The 27,400-nt window shown below is 46.8% G+C and overlaps 1 protein-coding gene across 7 annotated transcripts in view; it reads left to right on the top strand.

Moving 5' to 3' along the window:
• RELT (RELT TNF receptor) overlaps positions 1 to 27,400 on the top strand; it is an 82,299-nt gene that overhangs the window by 2,502 nt on the left and 52,397 nt on the right. The window contains exons 1-2 of one of the 7 annotated variants that reach the window (XM_081002239.1): positions 11,633 to 12,399; positions 16,644 to 16,841. The exons of 3 other annotated variants lie outside the window; for them this stretch is intronic. The gene's annotated coding sequence lies outside the window, so the exon portion shown is untranslated. Of the gene's footprint in view, positions 1 to 3,318; positions 3,461 to 11,632; positions 12,400 to 16,643; positions 16,842 to 27,400 lie in introns of those variants that run through there. 3 more of the 7 variants (XM_081002238.1, XM_081002242.1, XM_081002240.1) reach the window with 3 other exon arrangements.

Here is a 27,400-nt window from a genome sequence, read left to right as displayed (position 1 = left end):
GTGTCTTCTAAAAGTCTGGTAGTTGTTGTTCTCTTTGAGGGCGTTCCACAGGGCGGGTGCCACCACAGAGAAGGCCCTCTGCCTGGTTCCCTGTAACTTGGCTTCTCGCAGGGAGGGAACTGCCAGAAGGCCCTCGGAGCTGGACTTCAGTGTCTGGGCAGAATGATGGGGGTGGAGACGCTCCTTCAGGTATACTGGACCGAGGCCGTTTAGGGCTTTAAAGGTCAGCACCAACACTTTGAATTTGCCAGGATATGGTTTGGTGTTTCATGGCTGAGTGTAGGACTTGTACTCCCGTCTCTTCCTCCTCCTCGCTCCTGTGTTTCCTCTTAAGCAGCTGCTTTCTGGTTTCTTGCAAACCATAGTGTGCTGTTGCATCTGAGCTAGGTACATACCTTATATGTGCTGGCACTGGCGAACAAAACTCTCACCCCTTATATACACAGCTGAAGAAGGGTTTGGATTTGATATCCCGCCTTTCACCCTCTTTAAGGAGTCTCAAAGCGGCTAGCAATCTCCTTTCCCTTCCTCCCCCACAACAAACACTCTGTGAGGTGAGTGAGGCTGAGAGACTTCAGAGAAGTGTGACTGGCCCAAGGTCACCCAGCAGCTGCATGTGGAGGAGCGGGGAATCGAACCCGGTTCACCGGATTACGAGTCCACTGCTCTTAACCACTACATCACACTAATCACTGCGTTACATCTTCAAACATCTTAAAGGCTGCCACATGGAAGAGGGAGCAAGCTTGTTTTCTCCTGCTCCGGGTGGGTACGATTCGAACCCACGGCTTCAAGAAAGGAGAATCTGACCAAACATTAGAACTTTCTGACATTAAGAGCTGTTGGACAGTGGAACAGACTTCCACGAGCAGTTGTGGACTCTCCTTCCTTCCTTGGAGGTTTTTAAGCAGAGGTTGAATGGCCATCTGTCATGGATGCCTTAGCTGAAATTCCTGCGCTGCAGGGGGTTGGACTAGATGACCCATGGGGTCCCTTCCAATTCTACAATTCTATCCTTCTAGGTCAGGGCTTCCAGCAGATACCATTTTATCAGGAGGTCCATTCTGCAGTAATGAAGTAATCGGGCCTTTAGCATTGTGGCAACTACCCTTCGGAACTCCCCTCCCCATGAATATTAAACAGGGACCATCTCTCTTACGTTTTTGGCCCCAGCTGAAAACCACCTTCTTTCAGCAAGCCTTTTAAAGCAGGGCTCTTCCCCAGTCTGCATCCATACTGGTTGTGTTTTAAAGATGCTTGATCGCATGTTGTTTGCCACCTTGAGCTCCTGTACGGGGAATGGCAAGATATTGGTGTCATAAAAACAAAAACTTCCAAGCCAGTGAAATCCTATTTGGCTTTGACTTGTAAAACTAGACAAGGTTTAGGATCCTGGTTTGGAGAGTGTGCAAAAAAAACCCCATAGTTTATTGGGTTGCTGTAAAAGAAAGAAAAAAGTGGGGGGGGGGGAGAGTATATGAGTCTACATATTCTCCCCTCCTACTTTATTGAAGTAAACTGAATAAATCAATACAACAGAAACAATAGAAATACAAAAAAAACCCCCAGCATGGTACATATTTAAGTAGAGTTAGATTACTTACGACCATCAGGAGTCCACATCTCATTCCTGTAGCACCAGTCCATGGTTTAAAATGGTGACAAATGCTCCCTTTTTAGACAGTTGGACATTCACTTTGATTCCTGTCTATGATTTATTGTACCTTTATTCTCTTCTAATCAACCAATTATGCAAATAGCTTTAGCTCTTCCCCAAGGTCTCAAGGCTGGTTACTCAGCCATGAAGCAGACTGGGCAGACTCGACCAGTTTCATTCTTTTAGCCCAGGCATGGGCAAACTTGGCCCTCTAGATGTTTTTGAGACTACAATTCCCATCATCCCTGACCACCGGTCCTGTTAGCTAGGGATGATGGGAGTTGTAGTCCCAAAACATCTGGCGGGCCAAGTTCGCCTATGCCTGTTTTAGCCTAACCTGCCTCACAAGGTTGTTGCGAAGGCAAATTGTAGGCCTCGATTTCTTTAGGAGGAAACTTTAAGCTTAATACAGATAAAAATTCACAGCTGCTTTTTCAGATAATTTTTATGTGATCCCAATTCACCGAACGGGGGTCTAAACCTAGAATTTCCTTCTGTCTGAGAAGCCAATGGGCTGTACAAGACGTCCCTTTTGGAAATTAAAAGTGTCTTTATACGATTTGGCCGAAGCCTTAGGAAGCTTATTAATAGCTGCCTGTAGCAACTGCGCACAAATTTGGAACAAGGGGTTGAGTATGTGCAGAATAATGAGATTATCTGTGTATATACTCACGCCCTAATGTTAAATATGGCTGGCATTATTTTTAGGCGCATCAATGAAAAATGCCCGCCGTGAGACTTAATGCCGCTTCATGTTACACAGCTGAGATACTGTCTTGGTGCTTTGCTCTCAAACAGGCATGTTCCCGGCAGACGGTCTTTGCCATAGGCCAAGCTTCCATTTGTGGGGTTGTGTCTGAATGCCCCTAAGTCAGAATATCCCCTAAATATTCGGGTGCCACGACGGCACTGAGCCTTGGGTGGCTGGGGCATGCAGCCTGGCGCAGAGAGCTCTGCGAAGGATAGCTCCGTTGGTTAGAGCGCTGTGCTGATAACGCCAAGGTTTCAGGTTCAAGCCCCATGGCTGGGGGTTGGACTAGATGATCCTTGCAGGTCCCCTTCCAACGCTACAATTCTATGCCTATCATGAAACGCCCTGAAACCTTTTCCACTGGCATGGGATGAATGAATCACATTAGACTACTGTGATTTTCCTCTCTGTTTGGTGATAAACAGGGAATAATTGCATCTAGAAACTGATGAGTAGTTTTAAGATTATACCCAAACAATTGAGGCAGTGGTGATGATGAGACAGTTTTCATCGCCTGCTTCCTTGGGGTTAAATTTGATTTGATTCATTCTTTTTATTTTAATTTTATTTCATTTATTTTTTGCACTTCTCCCCCAAGGAGAAAAAGCTGGCCCCCATGTTACTTTTATTGTTGTTAGCCGCTCTGAGCCTGGCTTCGGCTGGGGAGGGCGGGATATAAATTAAAAATTATTATTATTATTATTATTATTATTATTATTATTATCATCTCCACAACAACCCTGGAAAGTAGGCTAGGCTAAGAGGCAGTGACTGGTCCAAGGTCCCTCAGTGAGCTTCATGGTGAAGTGGCGATTTGAACCCTGGTCTCCAAGGTCCTAGTCCAATACTCTAACCACTACACCATACTGCCTCTCTTAAATGATGAGTGGTTTTTATTTTTTCGGCCCAGTAGGCCACAATTATACTCCCCCATCGCAGTGAGCCGACTCTGACACGTCGGTGGCGCCTCTCCAAGTTCCCTGCCAGGATGGGAGAGGAGATCCAGCACAAAGCGGCTTCGCCAGTTTGATCCTGCCTTCTGCAAGTTTCAGGTGCATCGGATTTTGGATGGGGTTCTTTTTTGTGTGCATTGCAGGATGAGACCTTTCAGTTAATAAGGCCCTTCTGTCCTCCGAGGTATTTCACATTTGGTATTGCATGCTTTAAAAAAACAAAACATCCTAATTTGCGTTTGAGTAAGCAGCAAATGGAATGGATCATATGGAGGGGAAATGAGTGTGATTTCAGAAAGAAAATGGCTTTCTATCAAATGGGGAGATCCAGTTTTGCCTATGGGCTAGCTAGAAGATGTCCCGTCCCCCAATTAAAAGCGACGTGTGGCCATCTTGGCTGTAAGTTTCCATACGGTCTGTTCGATTGGCACGAAGCCATGGAAACGGGACCCTGAGAGCGAGCGACAGACAATTACGCTCCAACCAGGTTTGTTCTGTCTCCCTAGCAGTGTGTACATAAACGCAGTCGCTGTGCATAAAATCTTGCAGCTGTGTGTGAACGGAGACTTATTGGAGGGGAGACGAAAAGTCACGTTGCACCTGATTCCAGGTGAACATGAACACCCTCTTTCTTTTTGTCCTGGATTTTTTTTTTAAGGTATTTGATTTACTGTTCCAGCTTGTTTTTGCTACAGTCTCAAAACACCGCAAGGCAAAGAGGCAGTCGAGTTTTTTGCAGGAGAGGTTTTTAAAATCTGGATGTTCTTAGCAACTTTTGGGGGCCTTTATTCAGTATCATAGATCCCAGTCGGTTTTTAAATAGGGGGGAGATGAAATCACGCATGGTGGGGTCACTAACATTTCACACTCGCATAAAAAGCAATTTTGACCATTTCTGGCGGAGGGGGACAAATGAGCGGTTGGGGACGGAGCTGTCCACTGTTCAGCTGCCTTCTCAAACGCCTATTCAGAGCGAGGGGCTTTGCTGCCCTCACTCTGAGCTGGCTCAGTGACTTCATGTAACCAAATCTGCAGCTTGGAGATGTCAGATTTAGGATGTGTTTGCTGATTACGGTGATCGCTTGGGGAAGGAGGGCAGCTGGGGAGATTCAGGTTGCCATGGTAGCAGCGGAGGGGCACCAAGTAGGCTTCTCTGATTAAAAATGTGAGCACCCTGGCTACTGCTGTTCCCCAGAATTTTGCAGGCGGATACTTAGTTTGTCTTAGTTTTCAGCTGGGCGTGGTTTGCATTGCACAATTATTGTTGTTGTTGTTGTTTAGTCGTGTCTGACTCTTTGTGACCCCCTGGACCAGAGTACGCCAGGCACTCCTGTCTTCCCCTGCCTCCCGCAGTTTGGTCAAACTCATGCTGGTAGCTTCGAGAACACTGTCCCACCATCTCGTCCTCTGTCGTCCCCTTCTCCTTGTGCCCTCCGTCTTTCCCAACATCAGGGTCTTTTCCAGGGAGTCTTCTCTTCTCATGAGGTGGCCAAAGTGCTGGAGCCTCAGCTTCACGATCTGTCCTTCCAGTGAGTATTGAGGGCTGATTTCCTTCAGAATGGATGTGTTTGATCTTCTTGCAGTCCATGGGACTCTCAAGAGTCTCCTCCAGCACCATAATTCAAAAGCATCCATTCTTCGGCGATCAGCCTTCTTTATGGTCCAGCACTCACTTCCATACATCACTACTGGGAAAACCATGGCTTTAACTAGACAGATCTTTGTTGGCAAGGTGATGTCTCTGCTTTTTAAGATGCTGTCTAGGTTTGTCATTGCTTTTCTCCCAAGAATCAGGCGTCTTTTAATTTCGTGACTTCTGTCACCATCTGCAGTGATCATGGAGCCCAAGAAAGTAAAATCTCTCACTGCCTCCAATTGCACAATTATATCAGGTCTATTGCGTGGCCTGGAAGATGACCTTACAGCTCTACAATTCTGGCAATCTGGGGTAACACTGTTCAGTTTGCTCTTCCTTCACTCTTGCAGTCTGGAGTGTGTCAGTTGAGCCAGTCCTCTGTGTGTGTGTGTGTGTGTGTGTGTGTGTGTGTGTTTGCATGTTTGCTTGCTTGCTTGCCAAAAGGGATGTTGGTGGGGGAAGCTTCTGTGAAGTGGTTTTGGAAGGAATGCTCAGCCCTGCAAGATCGTAAATTACAGGCTGTGCAGAAGTCTCTCTATCCGGAATCCTGTTGCTGAATTCCTGGGAGAAAAACTGTGGTCCGCTCCTCTTAACAATACAGATCGTGCACTGAAGCCATGTAAACTCTGCTCTTGTGTGTGTGTGCTTAAAACCTCACAGACTTTGCAAACCATGCAATGTGGGCTGCAGGCCTCCTTAATGCAGATTCATAGAACCAGAGAGCTGGAAGGGACCTTGAGGGTCATCTAGTCCAACCCCCTGCAATGCAGGAATCCACAGCTCTCCCATACGGGATTCGAACCTGCAACCTTGGCATTTTATCAGCGCCACGCTTTAACCAACTGAGCTATCTGCTTGGATTTGTAAGAACATAAGAAGACCAATGGCCCATCTCCAGCCTCCTGTTCTCATAGTGGCCAACCAGATGACTGTGAAACTCACAAGCCACATCTCTCGCCTCCTGTGGTTCCCAGGAACTGGGAGTTCGAAGCGTTGCTGCCTCACAACTGTGGAAGCAGAGCAGATCCGTTGTGGGTGGTAGCCCTCAATAGCCCTCTCCTCCACGAATTCTCCCAATCCTCTCTGAATTCTTTTTTTATATATACGGTATATAATTTTTTATTAGTTTTTTAGCCTATCATTTTCAACAGTAATTAAACATACTTTTACATCTTATTCAATTTTTTTGACTTCCATCAATCCTGTCTGAAAATTTTCCAATCTAATCTCTCAGTATGCATTTCTTATCTTCCCTATTACATTTCCAACTCATAACCAATATCTCTATCTTTTCCTACTTTGTACACCAACAACAGTGTCACGCAATGGTTAGAGTGTCTGACTAGGACCTGGGAGAGCAGGGTTTGAATCCGCAGCCAGCCACGAAGCTGATAATAATAGACAGAGCTGTTCCACCAGGCCTTTGGCCAGGGCACAGCCTGACTCCCTCCTTTGGCAATCTTCACAGAACTCTACCCAATGGTTGCCATCAATTTGATTTGAAATAATTTTTTAATGAAATGATTTTAAAATGCTGTCTTATTTTATTGTTGTTAGCCGCCCTGAGCCCAGCTTCGGCTGGGGAGGGCGGGATATAAATAAAAATTTATATATATTTGTATTATTATTATTATTATTATTAATTTATTTATACCCCGCCCATCTGGCTGGGTTTCCCCAGCCACTCTGGGCGGCTTCCAACAGAACACTAAAATACAATAACCTATTAAACATTAAAAGCTTTCCTAAACAGGGCTGCCTTCAGATGTCTTCTAGGTGTCAGGTAGTTCTTCTCTTTGACATCTGGTGGGAGGGCGTTCCACAGGGTGGGTGCCACCACCGAGAAGGCCCTCTGCCTGGTTCCCTGTAACTTGGCTTCTCGCAGGGAGGGAACCACCAGAAGGCCCTTGGAGCTGGACCTCGGCGTCGGGCCAGTTGCCATCTCTTAGCCCGGCCTACCATAGCTGTCAACTTTTCCCTTTTCTTGCGAGGAATCCTATTTGGAATAAGGGAATTTCCCTTTAAAAAAGGGAAACGTTGACAGCTATGGAGCCTACCTCGCAGGCTTCTTGAGGGTGGAATGGGGAGGAGGAGAACCATGTGCAGTACCTTGAGATCCTGGGAAGGAAAGATTTGCATGGGGTGGGGAGAACCCCCTACATGTTGAGCATGTGGGTTCATCCTGTGCATGCACATTTCTGGAAAAAAAGGCTTACTCTTATAAGACAGGATTTGGGAACTGGGGGCCCTCCTACAGGTGATGCTTGACTACAACTCCCATTGTTCCACGTGGGGCTGCCCTTGAGACTGACCCAGAAACTCCAGCGGGTGCAGAATGCCGCGGCGAGACTCCTTACGGGGTCCTCGCTACGGGATCACATTCACCCGGTCCTAGACCAGCTGCACTGGCTCCTGGTGGGGTACAGGATCAGGTTTAAGGTGCTGGTTTTAACCTTCAAAGCCCTATACGGCCTAGGACCCTTGTAGCTATGGGACCGCCTCTCCTGGTATGTCCCACAGAGGAACTTACGGTCTTCAAACAAAAACATATTGAAGGTCCCAGGCCACAGAGAGGTTAGGCTGGCCTCAACCAGATCCAGGGCCTTTTCGGCCGTGGCCCCGATCTGGTGGAACGCTCTGTCACAAGAGACTAGGGCCCTGCGGGACTTGACATCTTTCCGCAGGGCCTGCAAGACAGAGCTGTTCCACCAGGCCTTTGGTCAGGGCACAGTCTGACTCCCTCCTTTGGCAATCTTCACAGAACTCTAGCCCAATTGTTGCCATCAATTTAATTTGAATTAATTTTATAATGAAATGATTTTAGAATGTTGTATTATTTTATTGTTGTTAGCTGCCCTGAGCCCGGCTTTGGCTGGGGAGGGCGGGATATAAATAAAATTTATTATTATTATTATGATTGTCCTTGGCCATTGTCCTTAAATCCTGCATTTCAGCTAAACACACAGGTGTCCACGCTGCAGGCGGAGTTCTGCCCCTTCTGGGGTCAATCGGGCAGCCTCAGAACCCCTTTCTTCTCAGAACCTCTTTCATCTGTTTTACATAACTTTTATTAAAGATATTCTTAATTTCCAAAGTATTTGCATTCTCCCCTGCTTCAAGGATACCTAGCGATCAGTTGACTTGTGACGCATGACACTATGCACCTCCACCTGCCAGATGGGTGCCAGGTTTTGGGGAGCACGACGGTGGAAGTGTTGGACCAATGGGGAGGGGAGGAGGGGAGCATGGACATGCGAGGCATCTTCCCAAGGGCGTTCCATGAAGTCCACGTCCATGAAATTGGCCGTAGACCCCAAATCTATCATCTTCTTTCGCCATCGCTCCTAGCCGAGTAAGATTGTCTTCCTTGAACAGGATCCTAATGGTGAGTCTGTGAGTGACTGGGGAGGCCAATTCTGGATCCACACATCCTTCCTTCAGATGCCTTCTAAAAGTCAGAGAGTTGTTTATTTCCTTGACATTTGATGGGAGGGCGTTCCACAGGGCGGGCGCCACCACCGAGAAGGCCCTCTACCTGGTTCCCTGCAACCTGGCTTCTCGCAGGGAGGGAACCGCCAGAAGGCCCTCGGAGCTGGACCTCAGTGTCTGGGCTCAACGATGGGGGTGGACACGCTCCTTCAGGTATACTGGGCTGTAGCTGTCTTGAGCATGGGTAGGCAAACTAAGGCCCGGGGGCCGGATGCGGCCCAATCGCCTTCTAAATCCGGCCTGCGGACGGTCCGGGAACGAGCATGTTTTTACATGAGCAGAATGTGTCCTTTCATGTAAAATGCATCTCTGGGTTATTTGTGGCTCATAGGAATGCGTTCATTTGCCCCCCCGAAAAATATAATCCGGCCCCCCACAAGGTCTGAGGGTCAGTGGACCGGCCCCCTGCTGAAAAAGTTTTCTGATTCCTTGTCTTGAGGCTTCTGAACGCCTCTCTCTCCCTCTGGCCTGAGCAACAAAGCCAGGCTTGCTAAGCCAGCTGTTCTGATTTCAACAGCCTTCTCCCCCTCAACCCCCCCATCTCCAGATGTTTAGAGTACAGCAAGATGATCGGTGCCTTTCAAAACTCCTGGATTTGCAGGAAAGACTTTTCTGCAAAACCAGAGTAGCTTTGGAGAAGAGAAGCCAGGAGAAAGCAAATCCGAACTGCCTGCAACCAGACCTTTCAAGGAGAAATCCGTAGGCAGGATTAAGGCAGTGAGTGCCAGCGGCATTGCTATCCGAACAGTGTAAAGAGCTCAGAGGTAGCAGCGCAGCTACTGCAATGCAGATAAACCAAGCGGTGAGGTCTTTAGAGCTAAGGGGAGCATTTCCTGCAGGAATCTCAAGTTTTTCTGGGCTGCTTGGGTTGCAGAGCAGACGAAACGTGAGGCTCTGTGGTGCAGCGAACCATGTTCTGGGCCATGCGCTGAATGTGGCATGGATTTTAGACAGGCTATATACCAGAGAATGCTTTCAGTATAATCTTTGCACCTGCAGACAGTTTTGGGGCAGGCGCACTGCCTCGTTTCCGGTTGTTGCACATCTTGTAACTTCCTGCCCAAATCCTGCAACTTTTCATAACACAAATGTTGGAGGGTGTCTCACTTTCGTTGCCCCTCTCTGGTAACATCGCAGAAGCATCACAGAACACCTAATGGAGCAAAATAATGTGTAGATGGTCCGGTATACAGTGGTACCTCGGGTTAAGTACTTAATTCGTTCTGGAGGTCTGTACTTAACCTGAAACTGTTCTTAACCTGAAGCACCACTTTAGCTAATGGGGCCTCCTGCTGCCGCTGCGCCACCGGAGCATGATTTCTGTTCTCATCCTGAAGCAAAGTTCTTAACCTGAAGCACTATTTCTGGGTTAGCGGAGTGTGTAACCTGAAGCATATGTAACATGAAGCGTATGTAACCCGAGGTACCACTGTAAATCACTCACCTCCTGGCAAATGGGGCGTGAGCTTAAGACCTCTCCTGCGGCTGTTCTCCGGAAACTGGTCTTTAGAGGCTCAACTGCCTCTGCTCAAGGAGGTAAAAAGGTAAAGGGACCCCTGACCATTAGGTCCAGTCGTGGCCGACTGGGGTTGTGATGCTCATCTTGCTTTATTGGCCGAGGGAGCCGGCGTACAGCTTCTGGGTCATGTGGCCAGCATGACTAAGCCGCTTCTGGCAAACCAGAGCAGCGCACGGAAACGCCATTTACCTTCCCGCCGGAGAGGTACCTATTTATCTAATTGCACTTTGTGCTTTCGAACTGCTAGGTGGGCAGGAGCAGGGACCGAGCAACAGGAGCTCACCCCATCACAGGGATTCGAACCGCCGACCTTCTGATTTGCAAGTCCTAGGCTCTGTGGTTTAAGCCACAGCGCCACCCGCATCCTGCTCAAGGAGGTAGCAGGAGGTAATGTGGACTAGTAACCCTGCTTTGAATTTGTCTACTTTCCTTTTCAAGCCTCTAAGTTAATAGTGGTAACTATGCCTTGTGGCAGGGAGTGGCATGTATTGATTGTATGAACCAGTCGCTTTGGCTATGTTTGGCTGCACTTAAGTAAGCCTGCAATTATATTTCACAGTCTACCCGACGGCACAGAATCTCCTGTCTCTTGTATACCTGTCTTGAGGGAGAGATAATTGTTTGTTTTAATTCCCTTGCTTCTTTTTTTTTTAAAAAGCCTTTCATTATTTCACTGCATGGTTTTGTGGTTTTGTTGTAAATATATTTTTTATGATACAGCCATATATAGGTTTTTTTAATAAATAAACTGCATGATATAAATGCTTAGTTATGAACTTGGCCTTCTGTTTATGTTTTGAGTTGAAAATACTTTCCATTTTATTGGGTGCTTCTAATGCAGGCACCCCCAACCTGCAGCCCTCCAGATGTTTTGTCCTACGACTCCCATGATCCTTAGCTAACCGTGGTCAGGGATGATGGGAATTGTAGTCCAAAACATCTGGAGGGCCAAAGGTTGGGGATGCTTGCTCTAATGTATGCTGAGAACAATTCTATCTGATACTTCCGAAACTTTAAACATGAAGAGTGTTATTTATGGTAGCATGGGGGAAAATAAACCATGCATATCTTTATAAATCTCTTATCGCATCCCTCCTTTAGCCATCGTGGCTGAGCTAGCATTTGAACCCAGTTCTCAACTACATTGATATGACTCTGATCTTCCTGACCAGCAAAAGGAATTGATGAATTAAAAAGATAGATATATCATTATTATTATTTATTACATTTATATCCCTCCGTTCCTTCAAGGAGGTCAAAATGGCCCTTTCCATCTTATCTTTAAACAGCTCTTAGGCTGAGAGATTGGTGCAAGGACACCCAATGAGCTTTGTGGCTGAGTGGGAATCTGAACATGCGTCTCAATCCAATGCTCCAACCACTAGACCGCACTCCTCCTCTGCACTTAAATCCATATCTGTTCTCGTTGTCTTTGCCTCAAAGAAATGCGAACTTTACAGGTGCTTTTCCTACCCTTTCCTTGCCCTCTGCAAGTCTCAACTCTTCCAATTATATGGTGCTATATATCCGCCTCAGACGTGGAAATTGCAATAGGTCCAAATTATGGGATGTTGTGCATGTATTTGTCTGTTTCTTTCTGTGTCGGCACCTGCAATTTTTTTGTTTGTCTGGGGGGAGCAAGTGTCTCGTTTCCTCTGGAGCAAAAACATCTTCTAATTAGCAGATGCGGTAGGCTGAGAGATCCCCTCTGCCTGGTGATCTACTGCTGCCTCTTTGCGTAAATCCATCTGATCCAGAGACGGCCTTGACACAGCATCCTCGCCACGTGGCCCGAGGAGACCCATCCTGCAAAGTCTTCCAGCAGAGCCCGTGGCGCAAAACGGGGTTCTTCGCTCCCAGCATGGCCCACTGGGAAGACTGGGGGCAGCCCCAGTTTCCATGGGAATCTGTTTCCCTTATCCCTTATTATCTTCCCTTCCCGGGCAGAATGCCAGGAGAACACCTAACATTAGGCTGCTTTTTTGGAAATGCTGTCATGTCACGGATGAGAGAGACGGGCTTCCAGACATACTATTGGGGGGTGGAAAGCGAGAGACAGAAATCCTGTAATTACTTGCTTAAGGGTTGGCGTGAATCTTTCCCAGACACCTTGCCCCATCCGGAAATTGCTGGATTATATTCGGAACGGAGCGCAAAACCAATGCAGGGAAACTCGGGTGTGTCTGTGCAAATTTTGCATATCCAAATTGGGACATGGTCGATTGGTGGTCTGTGTTGCATTCAGCAGGTCTTTTTAAAAATCTCCCTGTGATCTCGGACACTGGATGGTAGTCTGATTTCTAACTTGAAACAGAAGGAAGCAGTGAGGGGTTGGTATCGACAAGGCTTTTTTTCAGCCGGAACTCGCCGGAACTCAGTTCCGGCACCTCTCAGGTAGGCAAGGAAGGCGTTACAGGTGAGTTCTGGCACCTCTTTTCCTAGGAAAATAGCACTGGACATCGGTGTGTGTTGCTGGTGACTCTGAATTTTGTGTGTCTTTGTGTGATTTTTAATATGCTATCAGGTGCCTTGAGAGACTGAGAATCGTTTTGTATTTCAGAAGTACCTATTTTAATAAAGTATTTTAAGAAATAAAATAATATGGTCTAGATGCGGAACGAAGGCAGATAAAAAGGAAGCCAAGGAGATGGAAGATTGTGTTGTCGTGATAGCAGGCTCTGGAAAGTTTTTTGATATCGGCTGCAGGTTCTCTCGCAGGTCTGACTGACTGAGGACAAAGTTTCAAGAGCTGCCAGCAACAATAGCTAATTTGTTCTCCGCTGGCAGAGAAGATATGCCTCTGAATGCCCAGGTAGTAGGAATTGCAGGTGGGCAGAGTCTAAAGTAGCCTAAAGTATTCCTAATAATAAAAAGTAATATAATCTGATGGCCTACTGAGACAAGGTGCTTTTAAAGTGTTGGAAATGGGAGCTGCCTGCCTTCTCTTTGCAGGCTCATGTTGTTTTTCTATTGCACTACAACTTTTTTTTTTTTAAAATTTTTATTAGGAATTTAAACAAAACATACTATCTTAAAACATATCATCCTTAATTCCCCCCCATTTCCCCCTCCCCCCAATAAAACAACCTTCCTCCCATCCCCCCCTGACTTCCCTCAGTTCCAATCTCTGTTTTCTCTATAGATGCTATTCTCTGCATGTTACAAAATTGTATAAATCCTTAAGATGTCTGACTGGTTATATTCAGTAAAAAGTTGGTGAGCGTTTATTCAAAGCCTGCCAAGGAGTCCAGTTCACTTTGTTGCTTCTTTAAATACTTTGTAAAAGGTTCCCATTCATCTTTAAAGTCAGTTATCCTTGTCCCGTAATTTGTGTGTCAATTTTGCCAGTTCTGCATAGTCCATCAGTTTCTCTTGCCGTAGTTCTTTAGTCGGGGTTTCCTCATTCTTCCATCCTTGTGCTATTAAGACCATAGCTGTCAAGTGTCCCTTATTTGTAGGGACAGTCCCTTATTCCAGCGCCATGTCCCGCTGCTGTCCCTTATTGATGGATGTCCCTTAAATGTCCCTTAAATGATGTCCCTTAAATTTCAAAGGAAGCAGCTCTTCTCCCTCCCTCCCTCCCTCCCTGCCGGCCAGGGAGGAGGGAGGCTCCAACTGTGTTGCTTGGCTGTGTTGCTCACCCAATAAGAAGTCTAAGAACGACTGGGGGGGTGGAGCTTGCATGCCTTGTGTGTGGCTAGTTAATGCAAGCTGAGGGGATTTTTGAATGCTGGACGCCATTTTGTTGCACGTGCTGCTGCAAACTTTGCAGTGCAAAGCCAGGCCGGGGAGCCATCTTAAGTTGAGGCTGCATAGGCCTTGTGGTGCATGTGATTCAGATTCTATTCAGTTGAACCTCTGGTTACAAAGTTGGTTGGACAGTGTTCTCAAAGCTACCAGCATGAGTTTGACCAGACTGCAGGAGGACAGGAAGACTGGAGTGCCTGGAACAGGTGAGGCTGCAGGTCCCTTATTTTGGCTGCTGGTCCCTTATTTTCAAGGCTGCTGGTCCCTTATTTTCAAATCTGTAAGTTGACAGCTATGATTAAGACTCGCACCGCCGTTGTCGCAAACATGAAGATATTTTTCAACATCCTTGGCAGGTCTTTCCCTACAATCCCTAACAGAAATGCTTCAGGTTTCTTAGCAAATGTTAGATGGAACATTTTCTTCAATTCATTGTATATCATTTCCCAAATTTTTTAAATTTCATCACGATCCCACCACATATGGTAAAATGTCCCCTCCTTTTCCTTACACTTCCAACACATATTTGAGCTAGTTTTATACATTTTCCCTAGCTGCACTGGTGTCATATACCGTCTATACATCATCTTCATATAATTTTCTTTCAACAAAGAACAGTCTGTAAATTTTAAATCAATTTTCCATAACCTTTCCCAATCTTCCATCATGATATTATGACCTATATCTTGTGCCCATTTGATCATGACTGATTTTACCTCTTCATCTTTCGTCTCCCATTCTAACAGTGTGCTGTATGCGGCCACAACTTTTAAGTTCCTTCTCCAGCTGCTTTGCAAGAGGTTTGAAATCCTTCTCTGGGTGAAGACTAGATGGCATCTTTGACTCACACTGTGATTCACCCTGCATTGCAGTTTTCTTTGCACAAGCAAATGCGTATCAGCAAGATGATCTACCATCAGTCTCTCTCCCCCCCCCCCCTGTGCTTTATGAGCAAAAAAGAAAATGTAAAACATTTCGTTTTCCAGCATAGGAATCACTCCCTCCTCAAATCTCTGTAACTGCAGTAGCATCCTTTCATTTTTCACCAGAGCAGCTGAGGAAAGCAGGAGCCAAAAAGGTTCTGCAACAGAAATTAGATCGCTTTAGTTAATCGCGGTATCATATGATCTTATTAAAACAAAAACTGCAAGCATTCTTTGAAGACGCTGGGGGTTGGGGGTTGGGAAGCATGTTTGCGATAAGAGCGCCAAAACTGGTTTCTGTTGTTGTTGATTACTGGATTGGGATTGAACCTGTTAGATAGTGGGTGGACATAGCAGACGACGCAGCGATTTCTCCAAAACAGCTCTTTATTTGTAAGCTGGAACAGAACTGAACTGAAGGGTTCAGCCAGCCTGCTTATATAGAGCTCCACTACAACGCAACTGTAACCACTTTCTGTAACTGTCCAATCACTGAACGCCACTTTCAACCCCTTATTTATTTGCATATGTGGACCTGAGTGAAAACTATCTACAGTATCCCCCTGCTGGCCCAGGGTGAGAACTTCAGTACATCACAGAACTAATCCATGTCTGAGAACCTTCTGCTGTTGTTGACCCTCACTGCCTACTGTGGAAGGGAGTTCCACAGTTTACGCACTGTTTGATAAAAGACCTTCCTTTTATCTGCCCTGAACCTTCCAAAATTCAGCTTCCTTGGGTGGTCACAAGTCAGGAGTGACAGAAAAAACTTTTCTCCATCAGTTTTTTAAAAATACCATGCACAATTGGGGACATTTCTACACTTATTCTCCAAACTAAAATGTCCAAGGCGCTGCAAGCTGTCTTTACAGGGGATTTGCTGCGCCTGCTTGATCATTTTGGTTGCCCTCTCCTGAACCTACATCTCCCTCCCCAGATCTCTAAACAGGAACTGGAGCAAACCATCCCTCCATAGGGAGACATGGGTGGCGCTGTGGTCTAAACCACAGAGCCTAGGACTTGCCAATCAGAAGGTTGGCGGTTCGAATCCCCGTGATGGGGTGAGCTCCCATTGCTCGGTCCCTGCTCCTGCCAACCTAGCAGTTTGAAAGCACGTCAAAGTGCAAGTAGATAAATAGGTACCACTCTGGCAGGAAAGTAAACGGCGTTTCTGTACGCTGCTCTGGTTCGCAAGAAGCAGCTTAGTCATGCTGGCCACATGACCCAGAAGCTGTACGCTGGCTCCCTTGGCCAGTAAAGTGAGATGAGCGCCGCAACCCCAGAGTTGGCCTCGACTGGACCTAATGGTCAGGGGGTCCCTTTACCTTGCTATCCCTCCATAGAGAGAGGCACATATGATCATCCCTCTCTATACGGTCCTTTAGTCTGGTCCAGCCGGACTCTTGTGTTCTTTTCCCCTCTGAACGCCTCCCACACAGCTGCACCAATGTTTAGAGACCCTTGATAATTAGCTCCCACGGGTGCAATGTTTGAATCCACAGGTGGTGCAGAGTAGGAAAGCTTTAAGCAGACGATCTATAACGGGAAGTCCAGATAGGAGCTCCTAATTGCCAGTCTCTGCTCCATCCTTCAGCCTTTCTGTCCCCCCCCCTTGCATAAAATGTGGGGCCTGACCTACTTCAATGCTCTTCCAGCCGACGATGCTGGGGCTCACGTCTTCGCCACCCAGACCCACTCGGTTGGCCGTGGCTGCCTCTCTGTTGTTGCAACAAAGATATTTCAGAGGAGAGAAACCCAGGGCTCCCTTCCTGCAAACAAAAGAAATCTGTGTCAGTGAAAACAATAAATAGCGCGTGAGAGAGAGAGAGAGAGAGAGAGAGAGAGAGAGAGAGAGAGAGAGCTCTTTGGCAAGGAGCCACACTGATGCCACGAGATGTTGTGGTGGCCCAAGTAAATTTCCATCCCATCTCTCTCTCTCTCTCTCTCTCTCTCTCTCTCTCTCTGCAGCTGCCACCCAGTAAACTTTGCTTCAGCGGGAACTTGGGTTTTGTCTGGAAGCTGCAGAGGCTGCAAAAAAATGCCGCAGGTGGACTGCTAAAGTGGGACGCCACACCACACCCCCTCCCTCATGCCAGTGGCAGGATTGTGGTCCAAACCATCGGAAGGTGGACTCTCCTTCCTTGGCGGTTTTGAAGCAGAGGTCAGGTGAGCATCTCTCTCAGGAATTCTTTAACTGGGATTCCTGAATTGGAAGGGGTTGGATTAGATGGGCTCATGTCAAACTCTACAGTGCTATGATTCTACTGTTGCTGTGTTGCCCGTTGTACATTTGGAACATCTGAACGTATTTTGGGTTTTGTTGTTGTTGTTTAGTCATGTCCGACTCTTCGTGACCCCCTGGACTAGAGCACGCCAGGCACTCCTGTCTTCCACTGCCTCCCGCAGTTTGGTCAAACTCATGCTGGTAGCTTCGAGAACACTGTCCCACCATCTCGTCCTCTGTCGTCCGCTTCTCCTTGTGCCCTCCATCTTTCCCAACATCAGGGTCTTTTCCAGGGAGTCTTCTCTTCTCATGAGGTGGCCATAGTATTGGAGCCTCAGCTTCAGGATCTGTCCTTCCAGTGAGCACTCAGGGCTGATTTCCTTCAGAATTGAGAGGTTTGATCTTCTTGCAGTCCATGGGACTCTCAAGAGTCTCCTCCAGCACCATAATTCAAAAGCATCCATTCTTCGGCGATCAGCCTTCTTTATGGTCCAGCTCTCACTTCCAATGAACTCCCCTTCGTGGGAGATTTTTAAACAGAAGCTGGATTCTTGAGTTGTGAGTCCTGCATTTCAGGAGGCTGGACTAAATGAGCCTTGGAGTTCCTTCTCACTTTCTGTGCTTCTGTTATTCTGTCCGTTTTGATGGGCAAACAGTTTATGTGCTGCCGAAAACGTCTGAGGTTTTTACAGCTTGCCCAAAGGAACAGCTGACCAGATTTGGGTGCGGATTCTACCCAGGAACTGTGACGGCATGCAACTAATTTTCTTACTTTCCCCCTGAAATCATTAGTGATCCTGTAGCTCACTGTCTGGCCCATGTTTACAGTTCTTTATCTCTTCTATCCCCCACACGCTTTCCCCAAACTTTAAAGAGGAGCTCTCTGTCCGCCCAAAGTGGCTATTTTAACACCTGCTGTTGATCTTTCTTCCTCTTCATCACATCCTCATATCCTGCTGTTTTTGTTTCAAAGTCCTCTCTCCTTCAAAGTTCAGGAAAATTCCCTCTTCCTTTGTCTGCCTCCATCAATTGCCAGCTGCTTGTTTGTGCGATGTCTGTCCTCTGTTTTCTTCTCACATTTGCAACAAAAGCAATCCCACTTTGAAAAGACAGGTTGGGGAAGACAAATAACCTGGATATTTCTCCCCACACACCCCGCTTGCCATAGACCAACACAAAACTTGATCTATCAGCAGTATTGTGAAGTGTGCATGGCTGGGCTGGCTGAGCCTGATGGGAGGTATAGTTTCGAAACATCTGGGAAGACACCAGCTTGGAGAAAACTGGGGCAGTTCTTTTGTTTGAGGATCTCTTCCAGGCATCCCCAAACTTAGCCCTCCAGATGTTTTGGAACTACAATTCCCATCATCCCTGACCACTGGTCCTGTTAGCTAGGGGTGATGGGAGTTTTAGTCCCAAAACATCTGGAGGGCCGAGTTTGGGGATGCCTGATCTCTTCTCTGTCTGCAGCAGGCTTTATTTCAGGGGTGAGGAACCCTTTGGCCCTCCAGATGTTGCTGAACTACAACTCCCATCAACCCAAGCAAGCGTGGCCCAGGGACAATGGGAATTGTAGTTCAACAACATCTGGAGGGTCAAAGATTCCTTGCACCTCATTTACCGTACTTACTCTGTGATGGCATGAAGTGTGTTTGGGCATTTGTGCTGTTGTTTGTTGTTGTTTAGTCGTGTCCGACTCTTCGTGACTCCTTGGACCAGAGCACGCCAGGCACTCCTGTCTTCCACTGCCTCCCGCAGTTTGGTCAAACTCATGCTGGTAGCTTCGAGAACACTATCCAACCATCTGGTCCTCTGTCGTCCCCTTCTCCTTGTGCCCTCCATCTTTCCCAACATCAGGATCTTTTCCAGGGAGTCTTCTCTTCTCATGAGGTGGCCAAAGTATTGGAGCCTCAGCTTCAGGATCTGTCCTTCCAGTGAGCCCTCAGGGCTGATTTCCTTCAGAATGGAGAGGTTTGATCTTCTTGCAGTCCATGGGACTCTCAAGAGTCTCCTCCAGCACCATAATTCAAAAGCATCCATTCTTTGGCGATCAGCCTTCTTTATAGTCCAGCTCTCACTTCCATACATCACTACTGGGAAAACCAGAGCTTTAACTATATGGCATTTGTTTTAGGTGGGGCTAGAAAAGGCCACTGCCTCAAATAATTTGGCAAGACAGCTCTGGCTATTCCCCTCCTCTGTGCCTAAACCCCCGGGTGCCCGTTATAGCCGAGAAAGATTGGATGAGCACTGAGTCCGTTGTTTCTTTTCTGTGCCGCTTTTCTGGCGTTCTCTGCAGCCATTTCGGCGTCTATAAGTGCTCCTGTCTCTGTTTAAATTAAATCAACATTTATTTTTTTCCCTGTGACAGCCTCTCTCTTTCTCTTGCTTAGCTGGTCATTTTGTGGCCTGCTTCTCGCAAAAAGCCTTTGCTCTGTGCCAGGTTTTGTAGGCATGGCCAAAAATGGGCCCTCCAGCTGTTTTGGGACTACAACTCCCATCATCCCTAGCTAACAGGACCGGTGGTCAGGGATGATGGGAATTGTAGTCCCAAAACAGCTGGAGGGCCAAGTATGGCCATGGTTGGAGTAAGGGGATTCTAGAGAACAGGGACAGGAAGGGGAGTGTGATAGGAATTTTATGGTCTTAGATAGATGGTAATGTTCATAAGTGTACCAACCAAGCACGTACATAGATCAGCACAGGAAGACCAACCTGGAACCATTTTGATTCCCAAACTGACCAAATGTTTTAAAAGAATGGCCAGGCTCCCCAGGCAATCCAATCAAGTAACCTGCCAGACAGGAGATAAACAACAACAAGAGAAAAACAATATTCAAATTTCTGTTTTAGACCACCTTTTTGGTGATGTAGGTGTGATGTATCTGAGGGGTGGTCTTAGGTTACACCCCTTCTGTGATGTATGTATGATGTTTCTGGGGGTGGTCTTGATCTACAGGATGGGAATTTCAAAAGTCTTTATAAGGCCTTGCATGCCATTTTTCGGGGTCCCTCCTCTCTCCTGCGTGTGAAGACGACACCCTGTTGCAACAGATCAATAAAGATCAAGCTTACTAGCTGCTTTTGCTTCTCAAATATTCTCTGGTTGGCCTCTGTTATTCTCTCCTACCAATAGGGAACCTATGTAAGGACTCTATATGGGCTCTTGGACACCCCATAAGGGAAAAGGGCAATTTTTATTTACAACAGGCGGGCCAGAGCGATCTCCTCACCCAAAAAAATACCCTGGAGTTCTCCAGCTCCCATCAGTCCCAAACCAGCAGAGGGGACCAGGAAAAATGTAGAGACCATTCTCCATGTTCACCTGTAGCCTTAAGCTCTTTCTGCCATCCTCTGGCAGATAATTGGTGTGTCGTATTCCAGAGGGGGAGGGAGGCTGATTTTCCTATTCTTGCAGAAAGTTTTAAAAGAAGAGTCTTATAAAAGCTCCAGTGTTTGGCACATTAGAGTTAATTATCTAATCTTAGGCAACTCAGCCAGCTTGACAACTCTTTCTCTCTGACTCACTAATGTTCGTTATTTCCCAGCAGAGGCTGTTAATCGGGTAATTTGGAAAGCTGGTTATATTTGGCATCTCTCTCTTTCTCTGTTCACCCGCTTAATACTGATATTACCTGTGTCAACCGGGGGATGGGCCAGCGTTGCCAACGTTTCAGCCGGCCCCTGCTTCTGTGCACGTGCGTTTTAACAGCGGTTTTCTCGCAGAGATGCTCCAGCAGATTTTTAAAAAACACCTTTTTGCTGGAAGGTTGCCTGCAGACTTCTGAAGACCCGGCTTCTGTTTCAAACGCGCAAGAGCAGGCCGGGCTGCCTTCTTGTTTGGTCAGTTGGCAACGCTCTGCTCAAGGCAAAAACTACGTGTTGGCTATCTTGTGCCAAGACCCTGTGAATATGTTTGTGGTGGTTTGTGTTTAGGAAGGTTTTGGGATGGTTATAGGCCATCCCAGTCTCAATACTGTTTGCATTTGCAGATATTTGGGGACGGACATCCTGCATGTCCCGCAGCTTTCCCCTGGAACTCTGGAACTTCTTATACCACAAATCTACTGGGTTTTACAGTGGTATCTTGGTTCTCAAACGCCTTGGTTCTCAAACGCCGAAAACCCGGAAGTAAGTGTTCTGGGTTTTGAATGTTTTCCGGAAGCTGAACATCTGATGCGGCTGTTGGCGATTGTTTCTGGGGCGCCTGCACCAGTCAGAAGCTGCGCCTTGGTTTTCGAACATTTCGGAAGCCAAACGGAAGTTTGTCGCTTTTCGTTTTTGCTATTTCTTTTGTGTTTTTGTTTCGGAGGCTTTTTTGGTTAATTTGTTTTTGTGACTGTGTGGAATCCAGTTCAGCTACTGACTGATTGATTGTGTGACTGCGGAAATGGATAAAAGCCCCCCATCCAAACAGTGACTATCACCAGTGCACCTAAGAAAAATAATAATTTTTATTTTTATCATCTGCAATACTGTCTTATTTATCTTATAGTACAGTACATTTATTATTGCTTTCATTTTATGGAACAATGGTCTCGTTAGGTAGTAAAATTCCTGTTAAATTGCTGCTTTAGAGGTTGTTCTTAAAAGTCTGGAACGGATTAATCGGTTTTGCATTACTTTCTATGGGAAAGTGCGCTTTGGTTTTGGAACGCTTTGGTTTTGGAACGGATTAAGTTTGAGAACCAAGGTACCACTGTACAGACGTTTGGGCAATGCTATCCTGATTCATTCCCAGTTGCTTTGTGTCCCGCAGCTTTCCCCTGGAACTTCTTATACCACAAATCTACTGGGTTTTAGTTGTCCCACTTTTGTTGTGCCGTTGGGCAAGATGGCAATAATGGCAGCCGTGTTGGGGAAGCACCACACAAGACCTAATAAATCGTGATCCAGTGTAGGTCTTCCACTAACCCACGACTGTGGCATCAACGACATGTTGCCGAATGAACAGCAGCGAGAATATTATATGCGCAGAAACAGAAAGCATAGCAGGTCCCAGCAAAGGAGGAGAGACTTTTGAAAGGAATGGACCATGCTGAGACGGCAAAGCTGACAGCGAAATTAAGAGATCAAAATGGCGACCCTTTTAACAGAAGAATGGAGGAGGCCTTTCATGGAATATTCTTTAAAAATACCGTAGTCAGCTGAAATCACAGGCAGGATTCAAAATGAAAGCAGCGGAAGGAAAATAATTGTACAGTGGTACCTCGGGTTACATACGCTTCAGGTTACATACACTTCAGGTTACAGACTCCGCTAACCCAGAAATAGTACCTCGGGTTAAGAACTTTGCTTCAGGATGAGAACAGAAGTCATGCAGTGGCAGCGGGAGGCCCCATTATCTAAAGTGGTGCTTCAGGTTAAGAACAGTTTCAGGTTAAGAACGGACCTCCAGAACAAATTAAGTACTTAACCCGAGGTACCACTGTAATGGAGAAACTTTGGGTAATAAAGATCTAGGCTGGATTTACACACATCAGAAAAGCGTTTCAGGGAAACGCGTTGTGAACTTTATTACGGGAAATCACGTTGGCGAAACGCACGCCCCCACAGCGCCACCGGGTGTCACAGTGTTGCAACGCGCATAAAATGCTTTTTTGCTGAGTCCATAGTGCAGTAGAAAAGGTTTGAGTGAAAACACGGTGGAAGTGGGGAGTCAGTTTATGGGGTGAAATGTAACTCTTTGATATGAAGACGATTGTGAAAATGTTTGAAACGTTTAATTAAAGAAAATTATATTGCAAAAAAAAAATGATGTGTTGCAGAATGCACCCCACAAAAAATTACCCCACCAGTCTGGGGTACGGTGGGCCTTTACTTCTGAGTAAGCACACAGAGGCCCATGAAATAAAAGCCCAATCCTGTTCAATGCAGTGTTCGACTGTTGACCACGAGGGCTAAAATAATTCAGCCTTGGAGTTCAGGGACCTTTTAAAAACGCATTTTTAATTGCCGGGTTGCAATTGCCTTGAAATGTGGAGGTTTCATTCAGGATTGAACCCGGGGTTTTCTGCATTTGAAGCAGGTGCTCTAACCACTGAGCTGGCTGGCTAGGCTTTTCTGCAGATGGCTTCTGGGTACTTTAAGGCCAATATCTTTGTGCTGCACTCTTTGGAAAGAAATAACTTGTTTTTGCATATTTGGGGGGGGGGGGGCTTTATCCAACTACCACCATATCTAAAAAAGAAACATGACATGTCACCAAAGGACTAATGTCACCTCTGTTGTTGCATGATCCATTCTTCACTCATTTTGAACGAAAGCTCTCATGAAAGCCATCACTAAGTAGGGCAATATTGATCGTCTGCTGTAGCTGTAATGAGACCCATTTTGGTTCTTTAGCTGCTTAGAGATGTGTCATCGAATGGCCTCTTTTCAACCATTTTCCTTTTTCCTTTTTCCATTTCTAGAATGAATTTTATTGAATTTTCAAAAGTTTAACAGATTCTTCAGTACATAATGTTTATCCCCCCCCTCCAGTAGTTTTCCACGGTGTTTCTATTTCCTGCACTGCAGGGGATTGGACTAGAGGATAATAATAATAATAATAATAATAATAATAATAATAATAATTTATTTATTATTTATACCCCGCCCATCTGGCTGGGCTTCCCCAGCCGCTCTGGGCGGCTTCCAACAAAATATTAAGATACAGTAATGCATCAAACATTAAAAGCTTCCCTAAACAGGGCTGCCTTCAGATTTCTTCTAAAAGTCCTTGGAATCCCCTCTACAATTCGTACCATGTCTGTGTCACTTTTCGGCCACCAAGCCCATCCTAGAGATCTTACTTTTTGAGCCTGTAGCTCTCTTTCAGGCCCCAGGAAGTGCCACCCAAATCGCCTCTGAGCATGCCTTTTCAGAGCAACAGCAGAGATTGAGTGCACCCTTTTCTTCCCCCAGGAAAAGATCTGCTGTGCTTGCAAGGGTGTGACGATGACTCTGTTCTTGCTGCGTGGCTGTCTGTGCCCTGACTCTGGGAAATAAGACCTCTCTCTCCTCCTGGGCGCTAAAGGACTCTCCCTTGGCACGGCCTCAGAGTTCCCTGACTAGAATAGCCGCCTTGGAGTGCCGGATTTCTCCCTTTGTCAACAGTTTCCTGTTTCCGTATTGAGGGGGCGTTCCAACCTGCCACCAGGCGTGACTGGATCGCAAATTCAGGTTGTGCAATTCAAGCTGATTAAGGGAAGCGATGGGAAGGTGCAGCGTAACACTTGCTTGGTGATGACACGTCTTCAGAAAAGATAGCTGGCACCGTCTAATCCAGGCATAGGCAAACTCAGCCCTCCAGATGTTTTGGGACTACAACTCCCATCATCCCGGACCACTGGGCCTGTTAGCTAGGGATGATGGGCATTGTAGTCCCAAAACATCTGGAGGGCCGAGTTTGCCTATGCCTGGTCTAATCTCCCTGTAAACAAATCAGGCTTATTAGAAGAAGAAGAAGAGTTTGGATTTGATATCCCGCCTTTCACTCCCCTTCAGGAGTCTCAAAGCGACTAACATTCTCCTTTCCCTTCCTCCCCTACAACAAACACTCTGTGAGGTGAGTGGGGCTGAGAGACTTCAAAGAAGTGTGACTGGCCCAAGGTCACCCAGCAGCTGCATGTGGAGGAGCGGAGACGCGAACCCGGTTCCCCAGATTACGAGACTACCGCTCTTAACCACTACACCACACTGGCTCTTATTATTATTATTATTATTATTATTATTATTTATTTATACCCTGCCCATCTGGCTGGGTTTCCCCAGCCACTCTGGGTGGCTTCCAACAGAACATTAAAATACAATAACCTATTAAATATTAAAAGCTTCACTAAACAGGGCTGCCTTCAGATGTCTTCTAAAAGTTTCGTAACTTGAATGCATAACGATCAGTTTTCACACCTGGTGAAAAGAAATAGGCAAACATGGCCAATACTTTAAGGCAGCGGTTCTCAACCTGTGGGTCCCCAGATGTTGTTGGACTACAACTCCCATCATCCCTGAGCTCTGGCCTTCCTAGCTAGGGGTGATGGGAGTTGTAGTTCAACAACATCTGGGGAGCCACAGGTTGAGAAAGGCTGCTTTAAGGTGTCCCTTAAAGTGTTTACCATGTGTGCCTTTTTCTTTAAGGAAGACTTGCCAAACAATTTCACAGTCTGGGACTTTTCTCTTTCCCTTGCCTTCAGAGAGCGGGTTTTATTTTTCCTACGCAAGCTTCCTAAAACGACATCCCAGCTGAAGATTCATGTTTTGCTCCCCTCCAAGAACCGGTGGCAGTTTGCAAGAAGGAATCCTTCGGCGGGGGATGATATCAGGCTAAGCTGGTCTGGATGGGAGATGAACCTTAATTTGAGGACCCACTCCAGCCAGTCGAATGCATTCTGGAAGAAGGCAGAGCAAGCCTGGGGGGAGGAGGTGGGGCGTCGGGAGAATCCTGCAAGCTGAATAGAGAGGCCTGGCCACATTTGGCTCCTGGGCCTGCAGTTCCCTACCTCTGGATTAGAACCGTGAAGTTACTGTATTTTTCGCTCTATAAGTTGCACTTTTTAAGGGGAAATGTGTGTGCGTCCTATGGAGCGAATGCAGGCTCCATTGCTTCAACGAAAGCAACGCAAAGCCTCCGAAGCGCAGTGGAAGCGCTCCTGCCGCACTCTGGAGGCTTTGCGTTGCTTTCGCTGAAGCCTGGAGAGCGAGAGGGGTAGGTGCGCACCACCCCCTATCGCTCTTCAGGCTTCAGGGATAGCCGCCGAAGCCTCCGGAGCACAGCAAGAGCCCCTGCTGCGCTCCGGAGGCTTCATGTTACTTTCGCTGAAGCCTGGAGTGCAAGAGGGATCAGTGCACACCGATCCCTCTTGCTCTCCTGGCTTCACTTCGCTAGAGAGGCGCTGCGCAGCTTTCCCTCTCTGCGCAGCGCCCCTTCAGCGAAGCGGGAGGAGAAAGGGAAGGGGCTCCGTTTCTCCTGCCGCTTCGCTGAAGGGGCGCTGCGCAGAGAGGGAGAGAAATTTTTTTCTTGTTCTCCCCTCCCCCCCAAAAAAACTATGTGCGTCCTATGGTCGGGTGCATCCTATAGAGCGAAAAATACGGTAATTGTTGCTCAGCTGCCTTTTATCGGCTTGGCTCCTGTGCTTTTACGGTAGCTTGGCACACTTACGAAAAACCCAGCAGCTAATTAATTTTCCTGGACAGAGAGATAAGCTGAGCGAGGGAGAGCATTTTCCTCTCTGCAACCAGGAGAAGTAATTGTCTGTTTGATGTCTATGTGTCAGGTGAGCACCAGGCTATTTCTAGGTGAGCGTGTTAGAAGGGTTGGGTGGCGATGTTTTGTTTCTGATTCTAAGGGCACCTGAGGTTAAATTATCAGGCAAACGGCGGCAAGCACATTTCTTCCCGTATCATCACTGCTGGCCTATCTGTCTGTTTGTGTCAGATGTGTCGTCTTGCAAGAGAGAAAAATGGCCTCTCTTCCAACCTAAATGTTAGGGCTGGTTGGAGGGATGCAAACATCATTTGTCAGCACTTGTTCTGCAGAGAGTTTATTACTGCTCTCGTTATTATCACTAGCAAGGAGCACAAATTGGCATGCAGACTTTCCCTCCCACACCTCTCCATTTTACTCTCGCAATGATCCTGAGATGTAAGTTAGTCTGGGAGACACTGACTGAGCGAAGGTTACCCAGTGAGCTTCATTCGTGGCTGAGTGGGTGTTTGAATCCTGGTTTCTCAGGTCCTGTGGGACACGAGTGACGCTGTGGGTTAAACCACAGAGCCTAGGACTTGCCGATCAGGAGGTTGGTGGTTTTAATCCCCGTGATGGGGCGAGCTCCCGTTGCTCAGTCCCAGCTCCTGCCAACCTAGCAGTTCAAAAGCATATCAAAGTGCAAGTAGATAAATAGGTACCGCTCCCTCGGGAAGGTAAACGGCGTTTCCATGCGCTGCTCTGGTTCGCCAGAAGCGGCTTAGTCATGCTGGCCACGTGACCCGGAAGCTGTACGCCGGCTCCCTCGGCCAGTAAAGTGAGATGAGCGCCGCAACCCCAGAGTCGGCCACGACTGGACCTAATGTTCAGGTGTCCCTTTACCTTTACCTCTCATGTCCTAGACCAACACTCTAACCGCTACAGTGCTCTAACCCGGTTCAGGCATCACACAAAACCTTGGTTTGTACCATGGTTACAAATGTATATTAAGCAAACCATGGTTTATGGTTGATTGTCTACTTTCTCTTCCCCCTCTGTTGCCTATTTCTATGAAGCGGGGGGGGGGTCTGCAGAGGTAGAGCTAATCAATTGCTGCAACAACCTTATTGTATCAAAGTTGTAAATTTTTGCTTGCAAACAGCTTTTGTTATCGGGAAGTACAGCAGTACAACTTTCGTTTGTTGAAATCCTCACTTGCCATTGCAAAAACAAAAGTGAAGAATATGCTAAGCAACTCCGGGGTTAAACCAAGTCAGCTCCACGCACATTCCTTGGGAATTCAAGGAGCAGGTACTTTATAAAAAGAAGACTTTGTGG

This window comes from Podarcis pityusensis (assembly GCF_964106645.2).
Source record: "Podarcis pityusensis genome assembly, chromosome: 4".
NCBI classification, from domain to species: Eukaryota; Metazoa; Chordata; class Lepidosauria; order Squamata; family Lacertidae; genus Podarcis; species Podarcis pityusensis.
The sequence above is the reverse complement of the archived record's forward strand: the minus strand, read 5'-3'. Positions and strand labels throughout refer to the sequence as shown.